Source organism: Genypterus blacodes, unplaced genomic scaffold, assembly GCF_046128005.1.
Source record: "Genypterus blacodes isolate CSIRO-AG114 ecotype Tasmania unplaced genomic scaffold, CSIRO-AGI_Gbla_v1 ptg000017l_1, whole genome shotgun sequence".
Lineage (NCBI taxonomy): Eukaryota > Metazoa > Chordata > Actinopteri > Ophidiiformes > Ophidiidae > Genypterus > Genypterus blacodes.
This window is the reverse complement of record NW_027466831.1, coordinates 5,287,924-5,312,500: the sequence shown is the minus strand read 5'-3', so window position 1 is coordinate 5,312,500 and position 24,577 is coordinate 5,287,924. Positions and strand designations below refer to the sequence as shown.

General features: G+C 44.6%; 1 protein-coding gene across 2 annotated transcripts in view; it reads right to left on the bottom strand.

Annotated features, from left to right (window-relative positions):
- pdzrn3b (PDZ domain containing RING finger 3b) overlaps positions 1-24,577 on the bottom strand; it is an 82,632-nt gene that overhangs the window by 50,050 nt on the left and 8,005 nt on the right. The window lies entirely within an intron of this gene.

Below are 24,577 nucleotides of genomic sequence, written 5' to 3'. Positions count from 1 at the left end.
AACAAATATAAATTTTAAAAAGGCATTAAAATTTGCATATAGTTTGTTATTACTTTGTTAGGAGTCAAAGGTCAAACCTTAAGGACTTGTGACTCGACTTAGGACTTACTTGTAGCCTGCAATAGGATGAACCGGCCTCACTATTTACTTACTCACTTGATACAAAGACAAACTTAAACACATCATGTCTGAGCCCTGCAGGTATTATTAAAAAAAAGTACGAATTCCTTCTCCTAGTTGTTGTTTCAGCACAGGCCTCTTCTCACATCTTTAAAAATAGAAGTAGAAAAGTCTTCTTCCATGTTTATTTCCTTATTCCCTTTGTCCATCAATCTCCCATCACACTTACTCCGCTCTGGTTCCCTCGCCTCTGGCTTCCGCCGTCTTATGAATGATCTGAACAAATTAAGACACATATCAGGAACGGTTTGATGCCCGACACTTGAGAGAAAGTTTTGCGATGTTCCCCGGGGCTGAAGTGTGAGCCAACATCTACTCTGCATCCAGAACAGAGCCACACAGAGGTGAATCTAATGAGATGGATGATTTTGATGACACACACATACACAAGTTTGAATGGACTCACTTTTCAGCATTCGTGATCTTTAAAAATGTTTCTACAACTCGGAGAAAACTTTTGTAGTGCTTTTTCAAGGCAATTACACCGAATGTTACCCGAATGCTTTAATATTTTACAGCAGTTAACACTTCATTTTCATTTTCTGCCACATGTTTGACTTTCCCGTGGCATCTAAATTATTATTTGTATTCACTTTGCCGTCAGTTTTGATGATAACGTGACGAGCCGTGACAATAACCAACATACCAACATTTCTGGAGCAACAACCAACTTTTGTTTTTGTGTCATCTAAAAAGAAAGAACAATGGTGATGTTTCTTTCGTTCTTTCTTTTGTTTTTGATCTGCGAACACTGGGGTTTTTGTCAGAACTGTGTTATTTCAAATCATGTACACAGCTAAACTGAGCTGTCAGCTTGATCTGATCAAATAATAGTAACATTGTGTGCCTGTAGTCGGGGAGATGCTCTGTTCCTACACCTCCTGAGGCGGAGCTGTACGGCTTTAAGTCCTCATACCACTGTTTTACTCAGTTGATGGCCAAATATCATCACGTTGCCAGTGATTGACTCCGTTCCATCAGAATCCAGGCTTACACTCAATGTTGCATACAGAAATCGGATTCTTCACTGTGGCATTTTTTTTACGTTTCCCCCAAAGGAGCTGACGCAGTTTTAGACCAATCACACAACAGGCGCTCTGTTGTACGGCTGGCGAGCTTGTGGCTACTACTGGGCCTCAGCGGATGAATGTGGACTTTTAAAGAGCAAACCACACACACGCTCGCACACACACACACTTATACACACACAAACCCAGACATGAAGGCAAGCAGAGAAAGCACACACATACATACGCACAAACATAGCTGGAGAACAATGTATACATACAAAAGGCCGCTCCAGCTTTACATAATTAAATCCCCATGTGACATGCAGGATGTTTGGATGTGAGCGGCACGCCACTCATGAGTGTCGCGTAAACAAACAGCATGAGTAGAACCTGAAGTGTGTCGAAGACGGCAACCACACACAGTCTTTAAGCGAAGAAAATGGCAACTTCAAACGTGCGGACAGAACCCTCTCTCACTTTCTGCCTTGCTGCACTCGGCTAAAAGCAGGCCTCCAAGGTGTAAGGATACAAATGACCTAATCCAGAATAAACATATAGCTGGGCGGTAGTGCAGAAGGTTTATATATCTGTGCTATGGAGTGAACAGCATGCCAGTGTTTGAGGAGGCAAACTACCCAGGATACCTCCAGGTCGCTTCCCAAGTGGAATACTGAAAACCTCTATTAATAAAGACTGTTTATGAGCCATCGTGCTGCCTCTTGGACACGTACGTCTTTTAATGCACTCTGCACTAGTTTATGCAGGTGGTTATTCGGGTAAATACACATGAAGGCATGTGCTGGCTGGAGATGTAGTTACACGCCTGCGCACTCATCAACGCTATTACTTTCCAGTACTGCTGATTGCTTTGACACTTCAAGCCGTACAGGCATGGCGATAAAACAGATCAGTTTCTCTCATGCCAAATTAAAGCCTGATATACTACCCTCATTTGGGAGCGGGGGCAAGATGTGGATGCCAGTCGGAGAGCGTGCAAACAAGTTACAGTTGTAGGGTTCCAAAGAAGATGACTGACGTGTGACGATGGAAAAAAAAACACACACGCAGGAACTAATCTCTGCTATATCACGCAAGACTGATCTTGATGGAGCGGCACATACTGAGAATAGCAGTGACACCTGTTAGTGGGTGGGAACTAAACAGAGCTGTCACGCCAGAGCCTGGACCAGAAACAGAAATGGAAGCGTCCAGAGTTTGTGATTATGTGATCAAAGTCACGGCACTGTTAGGTTGAGCATATTCGCCTTTTTTTAAAGTCGCTTTAATAGACATTTTCAATATTGTCAATGAATCAAACCTTTCCACAGAGACTTAAGTTAGATTCAGCTCATTGTTTCTGCCTTCAGTCTGGTTGCTTCTCAGTGCTTCTAATGACCTAAGATATAAAACTATAAGCAGGCAAACAAACAAGACTGTCAACGCTGTCGGGTGTAACACCTGGAAAGGACTATGGTATGTCAGAACTGTGTGTCTGGAAGAATCTCATAGGATATTTCTTGAGTGCATGTCCAAAAAGTTGCTACATTTTTCAGGTAAGGGTTTTGGTTACGGTTGGTGTTAGAGTTATGAAGCCTGAGTTTACAACTTCACTGTCAAATGCAGGTCGGAAAAGTCCTTCAAGATGAACCCGTCACCTCAGCACAATTTTACACGTCACAGTGAATGGATGCCTGCGTTTTATACTGATATTCTTGAAATGTCTATTGGAGAAAACAACTCCAATGGTAAGACTGAGCTAAAGCAATTCTTCATTTACCCCCCACAGATACAAAGAATGTTCCACCTGTCAAAAAAAGATCCAAGATGAGAGTTTTTCTTCATGTGGGAAAGAGCTGAATGGACACTAAGCTTGGTGTGTTGAGATTTAGGGTCATTTCAGAACACTCAATCCTAACGTTCGCCCTCCCTGCTCTGACTGATGCTACAACAATGTGACCTCCTAGGGGTACAAGGATATTAATGATCCCTTTAAATACACCTCCCCGCATCCAATCCCACAGCCGGACAGACGCACACTCATACATAAACACATCATCTGCTCCTTCACTCAGGCTTCGAGTCAGACCAGTGAGATGAGCTCAGCTCCAGCTGGATGCTGAGGCGAGCTTTAACTCAATCAGCCACCCCCCCACTCTCACACACACACACACACACACACACACACCTACACACACACACACACACACACACACAGCCAAACACAGACCCGGGCTGCCAAGTTTAACATGGCTGCTGGAGTAGCTAAATCAGACACACTTTAAATCAGCGACGCTCTTGAGTAGATGCGATATTTCATTTGCATGTAGTTTTGAGGCGGCGCGGTGAAAGGGGGGAAGCTGGGTGTGTACCGAAGTCTGCTAATGAAATCAGAAAGGCTCATCTGTGTGGATGCGAACATGGACCTCGGCGGGTTGCCCGTGCTCCGGCTGGGGCGGCTTTAAGCAGATTTATGGTCTCCGGTGGGGAAGGAGGGGGCGGGGGGGATTTCTCATCCAGACCTAAATCATGACTGGAACAACGAGGAGCTAATTAGGAGAGCAGTGGAGCAGCAGCCTGGGGACTGTGTGGTTTTGCAGTAGGTCCACCACTAAGCACTGTACGGTGTACTTCTCTCTATAATGCATGGTAGCAAGCAGCAGTGTAAAATGTGTAACAATCCATACTGAGCTTTGTTCGGAGCGCAAGTGCTGAGTCACCTCAAAGTCAGAATTAGCGAAGGAGCCATCTGGGCCACATTCAGTGGGCAGAACGCTACCCAGAAAGCTCCAAGTTGCTGGCCGTTCATGGTTTTGACAAATGCTTAATGTGCTCAGGGACTCATGTTAACTGGCAATAGGCCTCCTCTTTGCTCTGCAACTCTACTAAAGGGAGATTTAAACTGTTTTTTATCTGCACTGCGGCAGATCTCGCAGAATTAAAAAGATTTAATCTGTCAACTGAACACAACCAGAAGAAGTTGGTCAGGCCGAAGTAGGAAAAATAGAGGATTGAGACGTTTAAGAGACATAAGTGTGAATGATCTCAGCGTTTAATCAATAAATTAAGAATCAATAGAGTCACCACATTGCGGTGGTCTCACGTTCTCAGCCAAACACTCCCACACTGAAGAATGCAAATCAGTCAGTTGCCATCTCCTGCACCAACCAGGGCCTCACCCCACCCTAACGAGGCAGCATGTGTTGGTAATTTGCAGGCAGTTGATGTTGATTAGGTGGGTTATGACACCCTGCGACCTCAGCTGTAGCAAGCACATAGACACACATTCTCCAATTAGCCCTGAGCCCTTTGACTATCAGGCTTTACGGGGCCATAAGGAAAGTTACGTGAAAAGTCTACATGGCCCTCACACACTCACACACGCGCACACACACACAGGCACACACACATTCATTCATGTATGTGCTCAAACTGAATAGACATGCAAACTGTAATACTGTGATCTAATCAATGGGTGTAGCGTGCATGTGGGCTCTTATTCTATTCTAATACCAAACTCCAGTGAAATCTGTAAATCCCCAGGGAAAGCTAATGATGTGTACAACACTGTGTGAAGTTATTTCATTAAAAAGTTTCACAACTCCATACTGAACTGCCGTCAACCCCCTTATCATCAGAATAATTAATACCATAAGGAAAAAAGACTTTCTAGTCGACTCTGCAGGCATGCAGTTATCAGGCATGCCGTGTGATTCTTTGAAAGTGTAAAACAACCAGAAGTGATGGCTAATTTGAGACGTGTTAACCCCAGGTACACTCCTTTCAGCTGTTTCTACAGTAAATGCTTATTTTGGTCACATCAGTCACAATGGAACTTGAAAACACAGACATCAGCTAATTTGCCATTTTGTTTTAATTAAATTGAGACCTACACATCTATAAATTGCACTACAAATTCCCTCCATATCTTCAGTATTCCTCACATGTGCTGTTTCTGTTGGAGAAAACATAGAAAGCTGTTTCAAAGACCAATGTTTGCGATTTTTGGGGGAAAGTGTTGGTAGGTAAATGGTTTTCGAACACATATTTACCATCAATCAAATCCTTTGTTCTGGCCGGGGGAGATAATCCAGGGGCAGTAAATCTTGCGGTGACATCGGGTCCTGTTCGAGCCAGATAGCGAGTAACAGAAACAGCTACCAGATCAGGTCAGCAAGTCAGAACTCGTTGAGCCAAGACCAGCAGTCTCTCCAATTTGATCCAATTCCTCAAAATGACTCCATTACCGTGACAAGAAGCAATATTCTAGCAACAGAGCTCAACGATTTCTTGGCTGGTGTTGGACACAAGTGACAGATTTAGTGCCGTTCTTGCTGTCGCTGTAGTCCAAGCACGACTTGATAAAGCGAACCTGACATGTTGAGTACCAAAGTGGAAGCTTAAAGTTGAAAGGTTGGACACCGAGAATGTTTCCTATCCGGTTAGATGTACGCGTACGAGTTTTTTCAAAGCTGCCCGAAAACCACAAGAACCTGAGCTGCAGCAGGACACGTGCAGAACTGTCAAGGCCTCCTTCAGCTGTGAGCGACTGAGCTGCGATTCCTACGGAGACAACCTCAGCAACCATCGCCTCGCTCTCGAGACAATTTCCTGTGTGGGAAGTGTGGACCGACCAGACACACACACATACACACATATACAGATGGTTCCAAAAAAGCGTTTTGGTTTGGAGCAGATGTTGATCTAACAGACCAGCAACAATATTAAAAACCCCCATAAATGTAGTGTCGGGATGAAAATGGAGATAAAATCCATACTTGTCCACAGGAGCCACTTCAACCGTCTGGTGAAATTGAGACTTAAATATAATCCTGCTATCAGTTTAAAAGGGTTTCTGAGCACATTATCACATAAAACCTCACATTGCCATGACAACACAATGTGAAATGTGCCTGTTTGGGTTCATGGTAAAGTTGGCCACCCACTACATATTGCCCCAAATGTTTAGTGGGTTGTCTCACATCATGTTAATAAACCAAATTCATGCTGCATTATAAAGTAAACCAGACTAAACTCAACCCCAAACCAAAGCCGACAAAGTCCTAAAATAGACGGTGGATGTAGAGTGAACTGGCCAAAATGACTTCACGTCCCAGAAACGTCCTCACTCGCAGAGGCCCAAAGCTTAAACGGGTTCTCACGAGGATAGTAGAAGTATGAGAACACACACACACGGATGCATGCCACACACAAAGTACTTCTGCACTGACACAAACAAAGTCCAGCAAAATAATAATGTGGCTGAGTCCTGTGGGTTTTCTTAGCTCACCAACAAGCCTGACTCGTTCTTCCCGTGCATGTGTGTGTGTGTGTGTGATAACCCCCCACCCCTCCCTCTCCCGTCCCACCACTCCGCTCCCTTGCAGACATGCTCTGATGGAGAGATAAGTTGAAGGTCATCTGGAGAGAACAGAGGCTCCGTTGAGGAATGTGCGGAATGACGGGGGACAAAAAGCGTATCAGAGTCTGCGATGGTGTCATATGGGCCTGTGTCATCGCCGTGTTCGCCTGGTTTGATGATTTGATTTCGGGAGAGGGTAGTGAGTGACGTGCACATTCGGCAGCTGCCAACAATCAAGATAATAATCGCTAAATATTTGTCTAAAAGAAAAAAGGAGAAAACAAAGGAATCTTACCGCAAATAAGTTGAGACAGTGCTAATGTGTTTTTAATACAGTTTCAGTTGTGTCAGGGTTTTTTGTTCACCTAACACGTGTCCATGTCGCCAAGCGATGCAGAATGAACCTCTTAGCTCGCCTTTGACAGAAATTAATTGTCTTGGAGTGAGTTTATTTGCATTGGAAGAACAACGGAAAACTGGGAGACAGTTGTGGCCAAATGTCTGTCAACATTGTAAAAGAAAAACAAAACTTTCAGACTGAATCTTGGATTAAACTGGTTATTATTCAGAAGGGAATTTGTGGGAACTGGTTTGGTTTGGTCTGTCAGGAGAAAAAAAGAGAATATTGCATTAATCAACGTGGAGTATTATTACTTGGCCAATTGTGGCTAAGGATGAGTTGAGACTGCATGATTTTAACCCTGATTTTCCACTTTGGACATCACAGATAAAAAGCTCCAGATCAGGCGAGTCTGTCTGTTCAAAGACTCGTTATGAGAGATGTTCCAAGTACATCAGAGACTAAATATAGGAACACATACAAGAGTCGAATCTGGTGATGCCAAATGTGTGTGTGTGTGATCAGCAGTCAGCATGACTCCACATATTCTTTCCTTCTCAGAATTGGCAACTCACTCCTCATTTTTGGAGTCTTAATACTTGATCTTGCATTACTTCCTGTGTCACTTGTGATCTGAAGACCAAACTGATTCATCTGGCCGCCCCACCCCCATCACCCCAACCCCCCGCCATCGAGCATCCATGTAGTTTTCAAACCTCAATAACCTCAAGATACCCGATTACAAAACAGGATGTTGCGCCTCGTGAGCTGTACAGCAATCGGAAGAGCGTTTGGCCAAGCACCATTAGCTGTAATGCGTGCAGGACATGTTAACCATTCTCTAATACTTTTCTGCAGCCGTTGGATTGTACGTAAGCAAAGCAGTCAAAATTATGCTAACATCACAACAAAAAGCAGTAAAAGGAAGATTAGGGAATCAAAGTGGGGCGCAGCTCTGACAGCCGATCTCTTTAGATCTCTCAGAATCTCATTAAAAATTACACATCTTTTACTTCAAGCCAAGGGTTTCCTTTTCCAAAAAACGTCAATTGTAAATGATATTACACGCAAACAGCAAGCAGACTGACATCAGCGCAATGAAATATGAACACATTACAGCTTATCTCATTTGGAAATCAATGTTTGAATAGGCAAAAGCAACATACCTTTTTTATTTCAAAATCCATTACTCCTAGGTTCATTACTCACAACGCTAAAGAGATCACAGTGGCATATGGAGGATATATGAACAAAGCGATAACCAAGATCTCTATTGGCACTGTTAGTCTTACTCTCGTCATACACATTAATAATGTGTTTGTGTAATGCAAGCCTCCCAGCTGCTCCCATCCAGCGCTGTGGAGGCTGGATGAGTCAGCAAGCGAGCTGGAAAAAATGAATATGGCTGTAGATCTGTCATAGTGCACAAACAGTAACCTTGCCAAAGCATTTGCTGACATGTAAGATCCAACATAATGTATAAGCATATATTTTATCTCTGGAAATCCAGTATGGATGCCTCAGGCCTGAGGAAGGACAGATCGTATGGAGGAGAAAATGAGATTATAAATAATGTTTCCGTTATTAGCGATGGGTCATTTGAAGAGGTGGGTGGACTTTGCTATTTTTCGCCCTCAAATGAAACATTCAGGATTCAACTCGTGACGAATGACAAGCTGTTTCTCCAAGCACAGGCCCAGCAGACGATGTTTAATATTGCAACATTTGGTTTTGGTGGAGGCCTGGCTGGGCTGGCCGGTCCCGCTGATAGTGTCCACTGGTCCGTTCCGTCTCCTCGGTGGTCTCCTGTGCTGCCAGCCTTTTACCACATTCACAGTGGACCACACATCCAGCTCAAAGGAGGAAACACTGGGGCTGAAAGTGAGCAGTGGGTCAAAAAAACTGGACCAGACAGGATGTGCTTAGATAAGCAGAACCGACAGGATCTGCCCTTTAGAGCAATACAGCAGCCAGGCAGCCAGCAGAGAGTCTCCAGACAGGGACCACTGCTGGCTTAACCAGCTGAAAAATCCTGGTCTAATTCCACGTCCGTGTTCTTTATCTCCTGGAGATTTCCTTCAACAACTGTGGTCTTTGTCTCAGAAGAAAGTATACACATGTGTCTCATCAAGCCTTCTCCACCGTGACTAAACCTTCATCGTCTGTAGTATACTCTCCCCTTTGTCCGTTCTTGTCTCACGTTTTTCAAAGCCCCTATCGGCACCTCAACACAAACTTGACAAGCTGGTGATCTCACACTTTCTAATCAGTGTAGAACCTGTCCACACAAAACTGCTGCTGCTACTGTTTTTCCTGCATGTATCAACCTTGAGTCCAGGCGTCAATCCACTTTATTACGCAATTCTTCCACTTGCAGAACATACAAGAGCCCTTGGTTCGTCAGATTATCAAAGGAGATACACTAGGTAAGGAGACGGATGTGCAGAATTCCTACGTATATCGACATACAATTACATAACCCTTTGATTTGAGTTGATTTCAACCTAATAATGCTGCTTCCACCCTAAACAAGTTAGTAGGTTTTACTGATTCTCTACAAATGAAAAAGTAACTGCAATGACATCTGCTTTAAAAATCTGCACAAATCATTTCTTTCTATTCTTCCGATCTTCCACGGCAGAAGCTTAACACAGCACCAAACAGGTCTGTGATGTTATTGGAGGAGAGCGGCGCCATGTGAAACAGCCCACGCTGTGTTTATTCCCCACACCGAGAACATCATGCCCGGTTAACTCTGCTGAACCGGGCCAGGCCGTGCACACAGCCCTCTTTTATTTCCATTTAACCAAATATTTAATGATGTACTCCTCAAGAATTCCCTGCAACATCATTTCCATGCTGCTCTACCTGGGAGTAACATCTGGACAAATGACTAATTAGGCCTAATGTGCTTCGATGTCAGCCATTACATATTCGTTTTTCCCTTGGCATCGCAGTCAAATGGCAAACTTTAATTTATATAAACACCATCTGTGGCTTTCGGTTAAGTGGCGTATAAATGGTGTGTGAATGTGTGAAAATGTGAATTGTTAAGATTGTGTATGTGCAGCCTATCGCTCACACTCAATAATGTATAATTCATGAGGCTCAGGCTTCCTCTCCTGGGTCTCAATCGGTCTTTACTAACGTCCCCACTGCATCCTTCCTCAGTCAAGGCCGTCGGGCTGCTCCTTTGCTTGTTTACGACACACAGATTAGCCTCTGGAAGGAACGCCACAAAGGCAAAGTATTTTTAGGAGATCTCAAAAGCTGTGTTGAATGAACAAGCTAATTGACTAAAGTGAATCATGTGCTTGTGGGTGTTTCTCCTCCGGTTACAGCTGGATGAGCGTTGTTGTGATGAACGGAGCAGGTCTGGTGTTTTCACTCCCTGTGTTGACTTTTACTCTCTGCACAAACAGCTCAGTCAGCTGTGAAAGACGATGAAACGCTTCCCTCGAAAAAACAAAAGCAAGGAGGAAACCGGAGCTACAGCGCAACCAGGTGATACAAGCGGAATCTTAACATCCGTGTGTGAGTGACGTCAATAACACACAGCTGGGCTCCTGTTTCTACTCTTTAGGAACCTTTTTGGCTCTTGAACGCCTCTCTGGCAAACATTTGGCTGCCCACATTATGTAAAAAAGTGGACTTCAATGGACTTCAACTTTATGGAGAGTCCTGAAGTGCAGGTCCACAGCCACATGCTGGGAAAATTACACAACGCTTCACTTCATTACCAAGGTATATTTTTCTAAACTTACATGTCATGTGCTAAGCGGTCACAGGTTTGACTGTGTAAATGAAGGATGAAGGTGAAGTTTGATGATTTTTAATGGTGACATACAGCTTAAATGCTGCTTGAACGTGAAGATTACAAAGACATAATTCATGATCACATATATTTCCCCCTCCAATCCAGACTTAATATTTAGCTTCAAACGTTCCATATTTGGACACACCGGCAAGGAATGAAGCATCGAAAACCACAGGGTTGCATTTTTTCCTCTCCGAGTCATACTTGATTAATCAGAGGTTGAGGGGAAGAGAGAATAAATATGTGCTCAAGATGAGGAGAGAACCATCTGAGAAAACAATGACGGAGACGCTGAAGATGGACGAGAGAGAGAGAGAGAGAGAGAAAGAGTGGGTGAGTCAGGAGAGGCCACTTGTCATTTCAACAGGATGGCACAAAATCCTCTTGAAAAAGGGAAAAGCAGGACTTAATCCAGCGCTCCTCACCGCTGAGGGAGTGGAGCCTCCAGTCTGGACCCCTGCAAGTTTTGCATCATGTAATATCATTTAAGGGCTGCAAAATAAAGCCAGTGTTTTTTCTCTCTCTCTCTCTCTCTCTCTCTCTCTCTCTCTCTCTCTCTCTCTCTCTCTCTCTCTCTCTCTCTCTCTCTCTCTCTCTCTCTCTCTCTCTCTCTCTCTCTCTCTCTCTCTCTCTCTCTCTCTCTCTCTCTCTCTCTCTCTCTCTGTGAAACAAACACATTTCCTAACATGGAGTCGTACAAAATGAACTGAAATCACTGCTTGCTTGTTATTTACCTTAATCTATGAATGACATTAAAGCTATATTTGCATCACCAGGAACACGTGACCCAGTTTTCTGCTCACATGTGGCAGAAATCGGATATTGCAAACGTGTAAAAAGTTAAGAAACATAACAAAAAACACATGGAATGGGATGTTGTCTGATGTGGTTCTGGCCAGTCTGTGTTGTTACGAGTACAGATGGCAGCAATCCAGGTGTTGAGACAGCAAGTTTATCTGTAAATACACACTGAACATCGCGTCTAAGTCTATATTACAATGAAGTTAACATAAGATAAAAATAAAGCAAACTCTGGTCTGGTGGGCGTTTGCTGTCTGACCTTTGAAATATTCTGGTTTAGAGTTCATAGGAAACCTTCAATGTAACACTGCCAGTGGTGACTTCGCCCTTGATCTCATAATAATAGCATGTTCTTCTAAATGCCAAAAAGTCTAGATTTGTTTTCTCAAAATCCTTTAGAACCATGTCTTACCATGGCTATTCTTAGAGAAGTCATGGTTACACAAATTGATTGTTGCAGTTACAGGAGCAGAGGAAAAGAACTTCTAAATTTAACCTGTTTCAGCTGCCAAAGCATACTGTACTACTGTCCATACAGCCTTCTTACTGTATGTAAGGCTGAACAGCTGAATAATCACATTTCAAACATTTCACGGCCACACCGAGATGCAGTGTAAAGAGCGGACTTCACTGTTCCGTGTAGGTTTGCCCTCGTTCTTTCATTCCTGCCGTATTACAGAGATGAATTAACCTTCTGTCACTGGGATGTGACAGAGGAAAAGACGAACGAGGAGGGCGGTCGCATAGGTCGCCCGTGGGGGACGTGCCAAAGCCACGGCACCCGTGTACGTAGGCGTGTGCACAATTCCCCCCGGCGAACACCTAGCTTGACATCTGATTACCCCCGGCCTGGTTAGAGGCTTCTGTGAGTCGAGTCAGAGGAAGGTCACAGATGAAAGAAGCGTTTGATCACGGCTTCGTCGGTCTGCCCCTAATGTACACGCTTACATAAATATTGACTGAATTTCGAGGGCCATGTAAATTGTTCGGTGTTAGAAAAGCAGAGAGATAGCAGAGGCATACTTGACTGAGTCCTTCACGCTTTGAACGTGTTTGAAAGTGTTGACTTTCGCCACTTGATGAATCGCTTGCACTTCAAAGAAATCTCTCCATTATGAAAAGTGTTTGCCCACTTCAATACATGCTGTTGTCTACAGTTTTAACACTGTTGTAGGCGAGATGAAAACAGAATTCCCTTTCTTAACACTTGTAAATGGATACTCTCGATGAGAAACACATTTGTCTAGACACATTTCGAAGGAGCCTTGAAAAGGTTGGCTCAAGTGAGGATTTGTATATTTGTCTAAAAACCTGCCTGCTGACTACCTGACAAATGATGTCGTGTAAATAAACTGGAGCGCGGGTAAAGCCGGGTCTGTGAGCGGCCGCGTTCTTAGCTGTGGAATTTTCTACAGCAACGCTCACCCAAGAAGAGCTTAGGGAGGACTGTGACTTTGGAGGAAAGTGTATTGTGCCACACATCCAGCCACTCAGCAAGGTAAAGCTTTCAACAAAGGGTCAGAAAAGCACAGCACATTTGGTTTAGATCAGCAAGGTCGTGACCCACATAGGGGTTTATTTGGACCTTTGCACCAAAATAATGACAGGACCCTGACTTTGCTGTGACAGACATTAACAGTCTGGAACCACTTCTCCCTCTGGCTACACCAGCCTATCAAAAACCTGAACGCAAGCCTCGTTGGAGCCATGAACATTTCCCTAATGATTGTTTGAATTATGCAACTTTTGGAAGTGGAAATGTTCCCGGAGGTGAAACGCTTTTCAGCGCAGTGTGTCTGTATGATGGTTGCGGTTTGTTTGCAGGGAGCAAAATCAGCTACTTGGAGGTAAGGGACTGGGAGGAGGTCCAGACAGGAGAGGACAGAGAAGCTTTCATTTTCTTTACCTTACACCTGCGTGTACAGAATAGAGCCAGACATGTGGTTCTTATTTCCACGGCAAGTTTAACACGGGGTGATAATGTCTGAAAATATTATTGCTACCATCGAATCCGGCAGCTCTCAACACTGAAAGCAAGTTTTGACATGTCCAAAAAAAAAAACGAAAGAGGACATTGAAATGTTGACAGAGGACTCTCAGAGCTGGAGCTGGGCCTGCTGATGTAAAGGAGATTGTCCCGGGTTGTAGTCCAAGCATCTTCTGCACCACGTTTGTCTCGCCTCAAACAGAACCAACTCAAACTCCCCCACAAGAATCAGATAAGGACTTTGTCTTGATGTGCCAAGGGCCAGCTGGGAGAACGGCTTACATTTCTTTGGCTCCGAGTCAAGGAATTTGAGTCGGGAGCACAACGAGCACCCTTTACCTGAGTTACCTTGTTAAAAATCCAGGGTAAGAAAAAACTCCAGGGTGGGAACGTTGGCAAACCCAATCCTGCCCAGACGCTCGACTTTTTTGTGTCAGACGTGAATAAATATTTTTAGTTCGCTAACTATAAAAACCCAAGATAGACCCTGGGTTGTTTTTTGTGGAACAGTCATAAGCCCTAAAATAAAGGGCCTTGTGTAAGATCCGCTGTTTGTAGAGGCCAAACCCGGCAGTCAGCATGCCTTTGCTGAGAGACAGCAGCTGTTGGCCTGATATAGCAAAGGAAGCACGGCTACAGAGCAGAGAGGCCACTGCTTCAAACCAGCCTTGTTCGCTCTCTCTCTCTCTGGCTCGCTCCCTCTCGTCTTCTCTTTCTGTCACTCCAAGATGAAGAAGAAAGGTTCTATTTTAACGTCCACAGAGTGAAAGTGTGGGTAGAAAAGGCACATTAAATCTGCAGAAATCTGCAAGAAGTCTTCTTCAAAATTTGTTGAGGCAGTTAATTCCAATTCTGCTTTATCTACATCAGTCCAGCTCCAGGTGGGCGGCTGGGTTGTTGTTTTTTTGTTGTCTTATCACCAACAGTGTACGTGTCCTGGCAGAATAAGGCTAGATGATGGCACGTGATATGAAAACAAAAGGAAGGAAAAGGTATCTGGTGTAAATCTAGGTCGGGCTGTAAAGGAGGGCGGTGACCTCGTGCTCGGAGAGGCGAGACGGGGCAGATTTCAAAACGTCAACGAAGGAGAAATGGAAAATGAAAAAGGGAAATTAGACAAGACCAAGAACTCCACTCTCTCTGGCCTCTGGTCTGAATGAAAAAATAAAATCTGACATCTTTGTCCCAGGTAGGGCACCGCGACTCATTCCCCAATCCAAATGTGTGTGTGTGTGTGTGTGCGTTCCTGGCTCAGTTTTGTTCAGACTCGGCCCTTATTTTGGACTGTGTGAGCTCGGGGCAGGTAAGCCGTCGCAGCTCCTCACCCTGACATTCACTGACGTGCACATAAACCGGAACAGCTTCACCACTGTGCACAGAGAGAAAAAACACTCCGACTGCTCTGTAGCTCTCAATAATTTTCCATCTTCCCTCTTGGCAAACGCTGCCTCCTTCCATTTACTTTTTGGACATACTGCAGCAGATGGGGGCTGTCTGGAAACTATGGTGACAAAAGGCTTAATTTCCTTGTCGTTTGGAGTAAACCCCAGGCAGCAGGCTTATGTTGTGAGCATTAAAAAGAGTTTCTACAAAGGACGTACAAAGGCCTTTTGTCCAGTCAGGTTATGCATGACGTTAGCGACATTAGACGTTCAATTACACTACTTTTCCTTCTCCTGGCCCACTGCGACTCACTGTTATGGCTTTGTGTTTTCATAAGACGGCAAAGAGGGAAAATAGTCTCTTTCAAGTGTACTGAGAACTCTTACTCAGGGGAGGATATCCTTTCCCACCTGCACATATCAATCATGCATTTGGCGCTCTGCTGGAATACGGAGGGGACTTTCGTGCCCGAGACAAAATGTCGGCCACTGTTTCCGCACCTGCATGCCTCCCTGATTAAACGCTACATATTCTCGCAGGGGTTCTAATCAAAGCAGCAGTGTTAGCGAGGAGTAAAGGTATCTTTCTTGATGCCTCAGCGTTGACCTTGGCACGGGGCTTGGCGCTCGCAGCCGGTGGTCCCGAGCTTCTCCTGAGCCTGCCAGTTATTTTCTCCGCCTAAGCACTATCGTATGTTATAATCTACAGGAATTTGTGGACACAACCTATTCAAGTTCAGGTACGGGCGCATGCATATTTTAATGAGGGAATAAAATGCTCACTTTGTCAGCGTTAAAGGGAAAGGCAAGTTATTAATGCTTTTAATAAAACAGTCTGAAATGACAATATGCTGAAATTCAGAAAATCTACCTCTGTGCATGTCTATCCATTACAGTTTGACTTCAATGTGTGGTCTAGTGTTGCTTTGCCTGAATAAAGTGAGACTACGCTTTTCTTCTGATCAGTCAATAATACGTGGCAAGTAACACTGAACATAGACGGCCCGGGAATTAAAGGTGAAGAAGTGAGAGCAGCTGTATTGTCTCACAAAAAGAGGAGTACTGGGAGAAAGTCCGAGTCACTTCCCACCTTTGAATAACTCAAACTTCTGCAGGGGGAGAAATCCACAGAGATGACCGAGGGAGGCGCCTGCAGAACATCTCCCTCTCCTTTTCTTCTTTGAAACGCTTGCTCAATGAGCCAGCTCTGGCCAGTCCTCCAGGCCGTTTGTCAAAAAGGAAGCGGAAGTCTCGAAATGAGACGGAGAACACACTTGAAAGGGAACATCTCTCCAGGGGAAGGAGAGAAAGGCCAGAGCAAAGCAGCGTTGCACAGACTGAGAGCCACGCAGATGAACCGTGTTTTCTATTTGCACACATTTGCATGAGAAAAAGCAGCGCAGCAGCCACCAGTTCCACTAGTTGGCTTGTGAATGGATGAATCTCCATAGAACCCCTAGCAAAGAGACCGGAGGGAGAGGGAGAGAATGGGGCCTGTGTAAAGTCTTCAGGGGGATTAGCTGAAAAAGTAAGAAAAGATTCAGATAATAGACGTAAAGCTGTTGCACATCACTGCAAATCCACCCGTGTGTGTGTCGTACAACACCCAAGAATCTGTGAACAGTAAAAGCAGCTGCCAAATGACAACATGATTTGTATAGAGGGGTGATGTTCAACGTGTTAAAGTTGAAAAAGAGCAGGTGTACGGATCACGTTTGAAACGCAGGCCTACTGTACATAAACATGTCAAGTCTAAGGCACAGGCGGAATAGTTCTTTCAAGAAAGCGCGTCCTGTTGAAAATGTGTTCCAATTAGCTCGGATATTACTGAACATCTGCCAGATACGGGAGGGACATTATGTACGGTGATGTCAGCCCTGTGTGTTTAGCATGTGTTAAGTCCTAATGGAGCCTTACAAAATGAAATCGAACATCTGTTGGCAGCAGGATTAGCTGCGGCCACATTGCTGCAGTCTGTTAAGCCTGATTATGCTCGCTTCAGAACACGAGAGCCGCGTGTACCGCAAGGAACTTTTGCAAGTAATTTTTCAGGAACTTTTTGCCATCAAGGAACAATGAGCCATTTGGGTACCGGGACAACTGCTTCTGAACAATCGTCAACTCCGGAGTAGGTACGCACCAATGGTTCAGGAACGGCTCGAAATTGCTGAAATGTGGGAATGAAAAGCTCCGTTTTTCAATCGCAGGAGGAGGAAAAGGTTTTTCAAAAGATTCCTTTACTTATAGGCAAAGCAGTACAGGGATGGACTCAAGGAGCTGCTACTGTAGCTTCAAACTTCAGGTTAGACTATTCTGAAGACCAAAAACCAGAACCCTCTATGGAATCATTTAATTTTTACTCCACTGTCTGACTGTTTGGACCGTCACTGATTGGACGATTTTCCAGATTTGCAATGAAAGCAACAAGGGCCCAAGAGTCTGATAGAAGCATAGAAATGATGCATAATTAGGATGTTGTGATATTGATGTCAGGCTGCAAAAAAGACCTGAACCCTCTGTAAATTATTAAGACCAAGTTGAGATCTGAGGTCGCATTGACTGATGGGAAAACCTCCATCCACTTCATCATCTCATTGAAGCAACGACCGTAACAATTCCCTATGAAAGGGCGGCCGGCACGCTCTGGCTCTCTGATTTATGAGGGAAACATATAGCCTATAATCTGGTGAAAGACCAACGCTGGATGACAAAAATGCCACACAAACCATGTTTAAATCATGTCAGCCTGTAGTCATTTCCATAAAGACATATACACATGTCACAATGTCTGCCGCCAACAAGCGAGCGGTGGAATCCAAGTCATAAAACAGGAAAGTCCCTCCACGTACAGTATCATTATAATGTTGACGCTGCTCATAAAACACAGTCCCGGTAGAAAGGAAGGAGACAAACGGAGACTGAAATCCCCCCCCCCCAAAAAAAGGGGGTTATGTAACAAATACTAATTCAACAAACAAAGCTACATGCATGTTGACATTTTGTGATTTATCCTTAAATCTGCCGCTGCGGCTTGGCAGATTCTCTCCCCAGTTAATTGATCCCCCTGCATGGAGCATTTCCCTCAATCACACGTACCCACTTAGTTTTTATGTTTGCTGTATTGCCTCTATCTATCTGCTCTAAGTAAAATTAATTACCTCGGTGTCGGCCCGACGTAGCATTTTATCTGACGGGACGACCACGGCGAAGCATCTCTGCTGACCTCAGACTGAGATGAGCAAGAACGCTTTGAAGATTTCTCGCTCCTTTGTAATGGAAACACAGCTGGAAGATTAACAATGGTTTAATTGAGTCTTATGAAGCATAAATCTTTTGGATGGCTTGGAGACGACGCTGCTATTTCCTTTTTTTACACATTTGATCCCTCATGATCTATCTATCTATTACTAACAAACAAACAACACGACCACACCACACCACACAAACCGAACCAATTATTTTTTGAGTGTAATGCGACGGAAGAAGGAGATAACAATTAATTGGAAACGACTTAGTGTGATGTATAAATGACAGGAACAGAGTCAAACTTTTTATCTTAGGAATACAACAAGTGGAGCTTAGATGTAGAGAAAGAGAGAGAGAGAGAGAGAGAAAGGGAGAGGGAGAGAGAGAGAGAGACAGCGTGAGATGAAGTGTGATGGAGCGAGTGAGGGTGTGTGTACGCTGGGAGCGAGCAGTGATTAACATGCTGCAGTGGGGATGCATTTCAGGGGGGGCACTGGGAGGAAACGATGGGCCATTACAGCACAACTAAGGGTCTGTTAATCAGCCTATTAGGGTTTAATTGAGGGTAGTTAATTAGGAGACGGTGGGCAGTCGGTGAGCGGGGGTCAGGAGCTGACAGGAGGAACAGCTGGCACAGCAACCTGAGCCGATTGTTACTGATCCATTTACACTCGGCCAGTGATTGATTGGCAGGAAAATAAGCCTTAATAACACCTGTCTATTTCTGCCCCCTTTAAACATTTTAGGAGCCATAAATTAACCCTAAAGCTCCAATGAACGAGGCCTAGACTGTACTGAAGCCGAGCAAACAACTTTACAGTGCGCCCAGACTGAACGTCTCCACAAAAATCATCAAGTGCCGGCTCGCCTTTGAGGACGCAGGCTGTTTAAACTGAGTGGAAAATACAATATTATGTGTGTGGTGAGAAGCAGACAAAAGCAGCCTTCTGGCTGCAGCGAGGTGTACGCTCACCTCACACCATCTCTGGCTTGAGACGACTCCACATCTTAAAAAAATCCCCATCCCTACCCCCACCCCGCCCCCCTCTCATATGCTGCAGCAGAAAACAAAGATGTGCTTGTCCTCACCTCCTAAAAGCAGCTCTGCATAGCACAGCAGCACCAGAAGCTGATTATGGACTCTTTAAAGTTAAGATTTGATTTAATGTCCTGCTCCCGCCTCAGCTGGACCACGGGGGCACAGGAATGTGGCCCACTGCTGGTTCGGCCTGCTGAGATTCATCGTGTCAAGGGCCAGACAGCAGCAGAGAGCGAGGCCACGTTCAACTTGGCCATTCGGGGAATAAACACAGACGGCACAGGGGCCGAAATCCAATAAAGGGCCTGACAAAGACCTTCTTCTTGCCCCAGAATGCCAAACAACATGTGAATCCCCTTAGGGAAATAACTTCTATGTGTTCCTCATAGACCCTTGGGGTCAGAAATAACGCCTTATGGCACATGTGCTGCTGAGGATGCCGTGTGCTCCGACAGCGTATTAGTGATTTAAGGTTGGGCAAATGGGACCAGTCTGTTGTGATCTGACATTTTCTGCACAACACAGAAAGATGAATGACGTACTAAATACACATCCAGGTGAAGCGGCTGTTTGATTCAACTACATTGTGTGTCAAAAAGAGAAAGAAAAGGAAGAAAGACAGAGAAAACTGTCGAAAGTTTCAGAGCGCACACACGCTAAAAGTGTATTACAATATGATTTGAAAGCGCTGCTATATGACATACCATAAAAACATAATAAAACATTCACAGAATCCACCATAATGGAACTCAACTTTCTGTCGTCACAATTTTCCAGCGATCAGAACAATATCTGGAGCGTCTGGAGGGAAAAAGTGACACAGTCGATTTGCAGCGTAACAGTAACGCAGAGCAGCTCATTTTCCTTCAGTTTCTCCTCCCCAAAAAAATGTCCACATGTCTTGGTCGCTCTCTTGGGAGAGAGTGGGAGGTGAGGGTGTGTGTGGGGGCAAAGCTAACACCCCGACATCAAAAGGAAAAGGGGGCTCATCAGCATGCACGCTCCAGGCCCGCCTTCAACACAGCTCACTTCACATATCAATCAATCACCACTAAGTGCTATCTGGCCGCATTTTGAAGCCCGTCTCTGGCCCGGTGACTTGATACTTCAGTAACTGCAGGGAGCCATGAGGTGTTTAGTGGTGCACTGTGGGTAACCTCGCAACTTGTAAATGACAAATAGATAAGACATTGCAGATGTGTGGCCTTAAAATTCTGGGAACATGCAAATCAAGTCAATGCATGCAGTTTTGCACATGTGTTAGTTTGCAGGAAGACTTTACCAATTCTAAGAAGAGGAAAAGAGGAAATATTAACTTCAAAGCCAATAGGCCTTTAGCCCTTTGATAATGAATGTAAACTGAAGCAATATGGGAATAAAAGTGTGTCAAACGTAATAAAGCTGAGCTGAACGAAGTTACAGAGTTACAGATTCTCAGGTTTACGTGGTTGTATATAGAGCAGCCTACTTTGCATTTCTGACACATTAGATTATGACCGGTGGCATTTTCTACCTCCTGCCTCCTCCACCCTTCCTCCAGCTAATCATGCAAAAATACGTTATGCATCTCCAACAGGTTAGACAAGCACAGGTAATTGCCAGTGGATTCTATTTGTATCATCAGTCGCTAACTGCCTGCCGCTAACTGTGTGTTTTTAAGACAGACATAGAGCCAAATTATCAATTTATTTAATACAGAGTTAAGAGACGCTACAAGAATATTTTGTGATAGAAAACACATCCATAATACAAATCTTGGATGTAATGATCCTCCTGGCTTTTCCACAATCTCCAAACGCTAGCCAAGCAAAATAAAAGAAGGGAGATGCCCAATTTAAGGTTCCAGTTGTCAGTTCAACACGGTGGTGAGATTGCAGCATAGAAAGAGTCCTTCAACCACCGCAGTGAGGCTGTAATAAAGTTCCCCGGGCCAAATGGCAATTTTACTTCTGCTCTGTCCCATAACGATCGACTGGATTAGATGGATGACAAGTTGATGAGTCGTTTCTGGCTGCAGCGTTTATCACAACCATCTCGCAAAAAAAGTGACAAATACACATTACGCAATAAGGACAACAGATGCTGCTACTGACAACGTCCATCTAAAATTAAACCCATGATTTAAGACGCTGGTCACTCTGCAGGAAGTCCAATTGCTTTGTCTGACCCTCCACCTTCCATATTAGACCTGGGCCTCTCCTCAGAGTCAGTTTATTTTAAAAGTAGTTGTTGTTGTTCGCCCTCTGTGACCTGAGATGTTTGCAGGAGGATTTACAAGGCGACATTTACAACGGCAGCCCAAGCGTCTCTGTCCTCCTCCTATTTTCACACCTCAGAAACGCACACAAACAACATCCCCTTCAACCCCGACAGATCAGGCATGGTCACTCCGGGATTGTGACATTGGCTTAGTCATACTTCACAGAGAGCGAAGTGAAGCGACAGGAAGGTTACTAACACAAAGCTGAATCCTCTCGTCACAACAGCCAGCTTAGTTTCAGAGCTCCAGCACTTCTAAATGTCCAAAAGAAAACCCCCCAAAAACAACCTCCTCCACTTGGGAATATTTTTCGAAACCATTCTATGCACTCAATCAATCAGCTATCTGAAAGCGTTATTACAGAACGAACGAAAGGGAGGCACAGAGCTGAGCCTTTCATACCGGTAGTTAAACAGAATCGCAACGTATTTATCAAATCCTAGTGGCAAACACAGCCAGCTCCTGACTGGAGTGCTAAGATTTCTCAGCTTGCGGAGGGGCTGGCAAAAGCAAACACGGCTCGAGGTTTTATGAGAAAAATGTCTCTCTGGCTGAACAAGGAGGCATTCATGTGCTGATTCATAGCAGCCTGTAGCGCAGTTAGAGGACAGCCATCTGCTATCACACTCCCCCGCTAAGAGCCTGTTATAGAAGGACGAGCCGTGGATCATCATGTACATGCTACATCCATATAGACTTACTGGAACTGACACCTCTGCTGCAGGAAGAGAAAACACCTCTTGTGCTGTTTACAGGTTTTGCGTGCTTTCTGCCTCCTCAGGTGGACGGCTTTTTCACTGCTGCGTGTAATACCACCGCTCTTTTCGCGGCGCGCTCCGTCCCCCACTCGGAGGCCTTCCAAATGACTGTCAACACTGTCTGTTTCAGAGTCCTGTATGCCAGATTCCATGTGATATAGTAAAAAGCAAACATTTGTTTTCCCTAGAAGCTATAATGGAAAAAGGGGGGGGGTGTTGACTAAAACGTGACATATGTTGAGTGTTCCACATTCAGCTTGTCTTGCTATGCTTTTTAAATAATGAAAACTTTACAAACTGTCCATTAAAAGAGACATATTGTACTTATTATTATTTGAGTTCATAGACGTGGGGAAGTCTGAGGTAGAGTGAAGTCTATAAACCTACAGGTCCTGAAATGACCTGAAAGTTTCATTTTTCATTTTGGGACTTTTGCGTCTGTAACGTGTTGACATCAACATGAAACACACCTGGCGAGACGGACCGACGCACATGGAGGCTTGCGGGCGAAGTGTTTGGCCAGCTGGTCAATCAGAACAGAGGTGGCATTCAAAAAAGGCGGCCATTAGGAGCAACAGCCTGTTTTCACTCAGATTGCACACACCGTTCAAATGACACTTTCTGTCTAATGAACTGGCAAAACCCCCCAAAATGTATCCAACTGACACTAATATAAAACAGATAATAACTTGATTCTTTCTGACACTCTAACTATGCCACCTGTTGTTGTTCCCTTTCACTTTGACGTCATCTAAGAAAATCACTTTTAAAAGCTCTTGTCACCAACAGTGTAATAAAACACAGATTCCAAACCGCTGACCACTAAAGCTGTGATCCGAAAACCAAATTGGAAGCATCCCTGTTTGGAAATCCAGCCTCCCACAATGCACTGTGTTCCACTCGGGACTCTATAAGTAGGACAGAGCTACGAGCTGTTTGTTTCAAATCGCACGGGTTGAAAAACACAGGACATGAAACTGCCCCTGGGGCGCTCGGTGTTAAGTTTCTCCGATTGACGACACCCATCACTCCGGGTTAAAGACGTGACTCACACAATTGCAAATATCTCATTATGACGCTGCACTTCGTCTGGTGGCTTAAAAACCATGACAAGGGACTTTGCTTTAACCCGCTAACAAAGAGGGACTCTGGGTAATATGAACCACCTCTGCTATCAGGTTTCCTATCCGATGAAAAGCATCGATGGGAAACAACAACTCTGAAGCGTTACGATTTCAATGCCTAGATGATTTATTTTGTCGTTTTTTGTCGCGTAATCCCTCACCTCCTGAAAAGAAAAGGTCACTTAATAGGGTCCTTTGCAACCTCCTTAGGCCCTTTGTGTCCTTTCTGCTCAGGTTCTCGCCACTTAGGAGAGATTTCATGACTTCGCCTACAATGAATCAAAAACAATGCGAGGACAAGAAATGTGAATGGAGGTGCAACATCATCCCGAAGCCAAATCTGTCGTCTTTAAAGCCAATAAAAGGGGGAACGGCCGTCTCTGCACAAAATCCAAACCCACAAGCTGCTCCATTAGATCCATTCCCCTCAAAAATACATATGCATGGATGCGACACATGAGCTACTGTCTCTTTGCTCATCAGATCGCTGCTCGACTGGAGGCCTTGGCGGTCTCAAGTCACCAGGATCCAAGATGAGTTGCATTTGAATTTCAGTGGCTCAGCATTACACTTTGTTGTGGGATCCGTTGGCAAATCTCAAGTTACGGACACCTTTGAGCCACTTGATTGTGTTACAAGGAAGAGCTTAGAACCCAAGACTAACATGTCACATTTTCGTTACAGTGTTGCTACATCTACAGCCACAGTGCGATGTTTGCGTCAGAGGATTTGTGGCTTTTTTTCCCCGATGCTATTTAGCATTACACAGCATGAATGACAGGATAGAGCGATCAACAGAGTCCAGAGTCTTCTTCTTTTCTTGTAAACACTTTTCAGCGTGAGCACACAAACACCGATGTAAGCAATGCTCTGGTCAAACTGCTGTGGGGTAATTTCACTGAGGTTTGACTACAAAGACTGCGACAAACCATATTTGTCATCTTGTGGCGAGCTGTAATACACACTTGAAATCCACACAAACCTCTGGGCTCAATGTGCCCATTGTCTAAGATTCTGGTAGACAGCACACAATAAAAGCAACCTTTGTGATGTTGGCTTTTTTCAACGCATCCCCCAAGTTGACCTCAGGGTGAGATGGCCTTTCCACACGGGATTCTGTTTAAAGGCGACAGGAGGACGCAACACAGCAGCTCTGTCATTAGGGATTTGTCAGCGAGGGAGAAAACACAGGGTTCTCTCTCTCTTTCTCTCTCTCTCTCTCTCTCTCTCTCCGCCTTACTTGGAAACACCGAAGACAGACAGCTTTGCCTCAG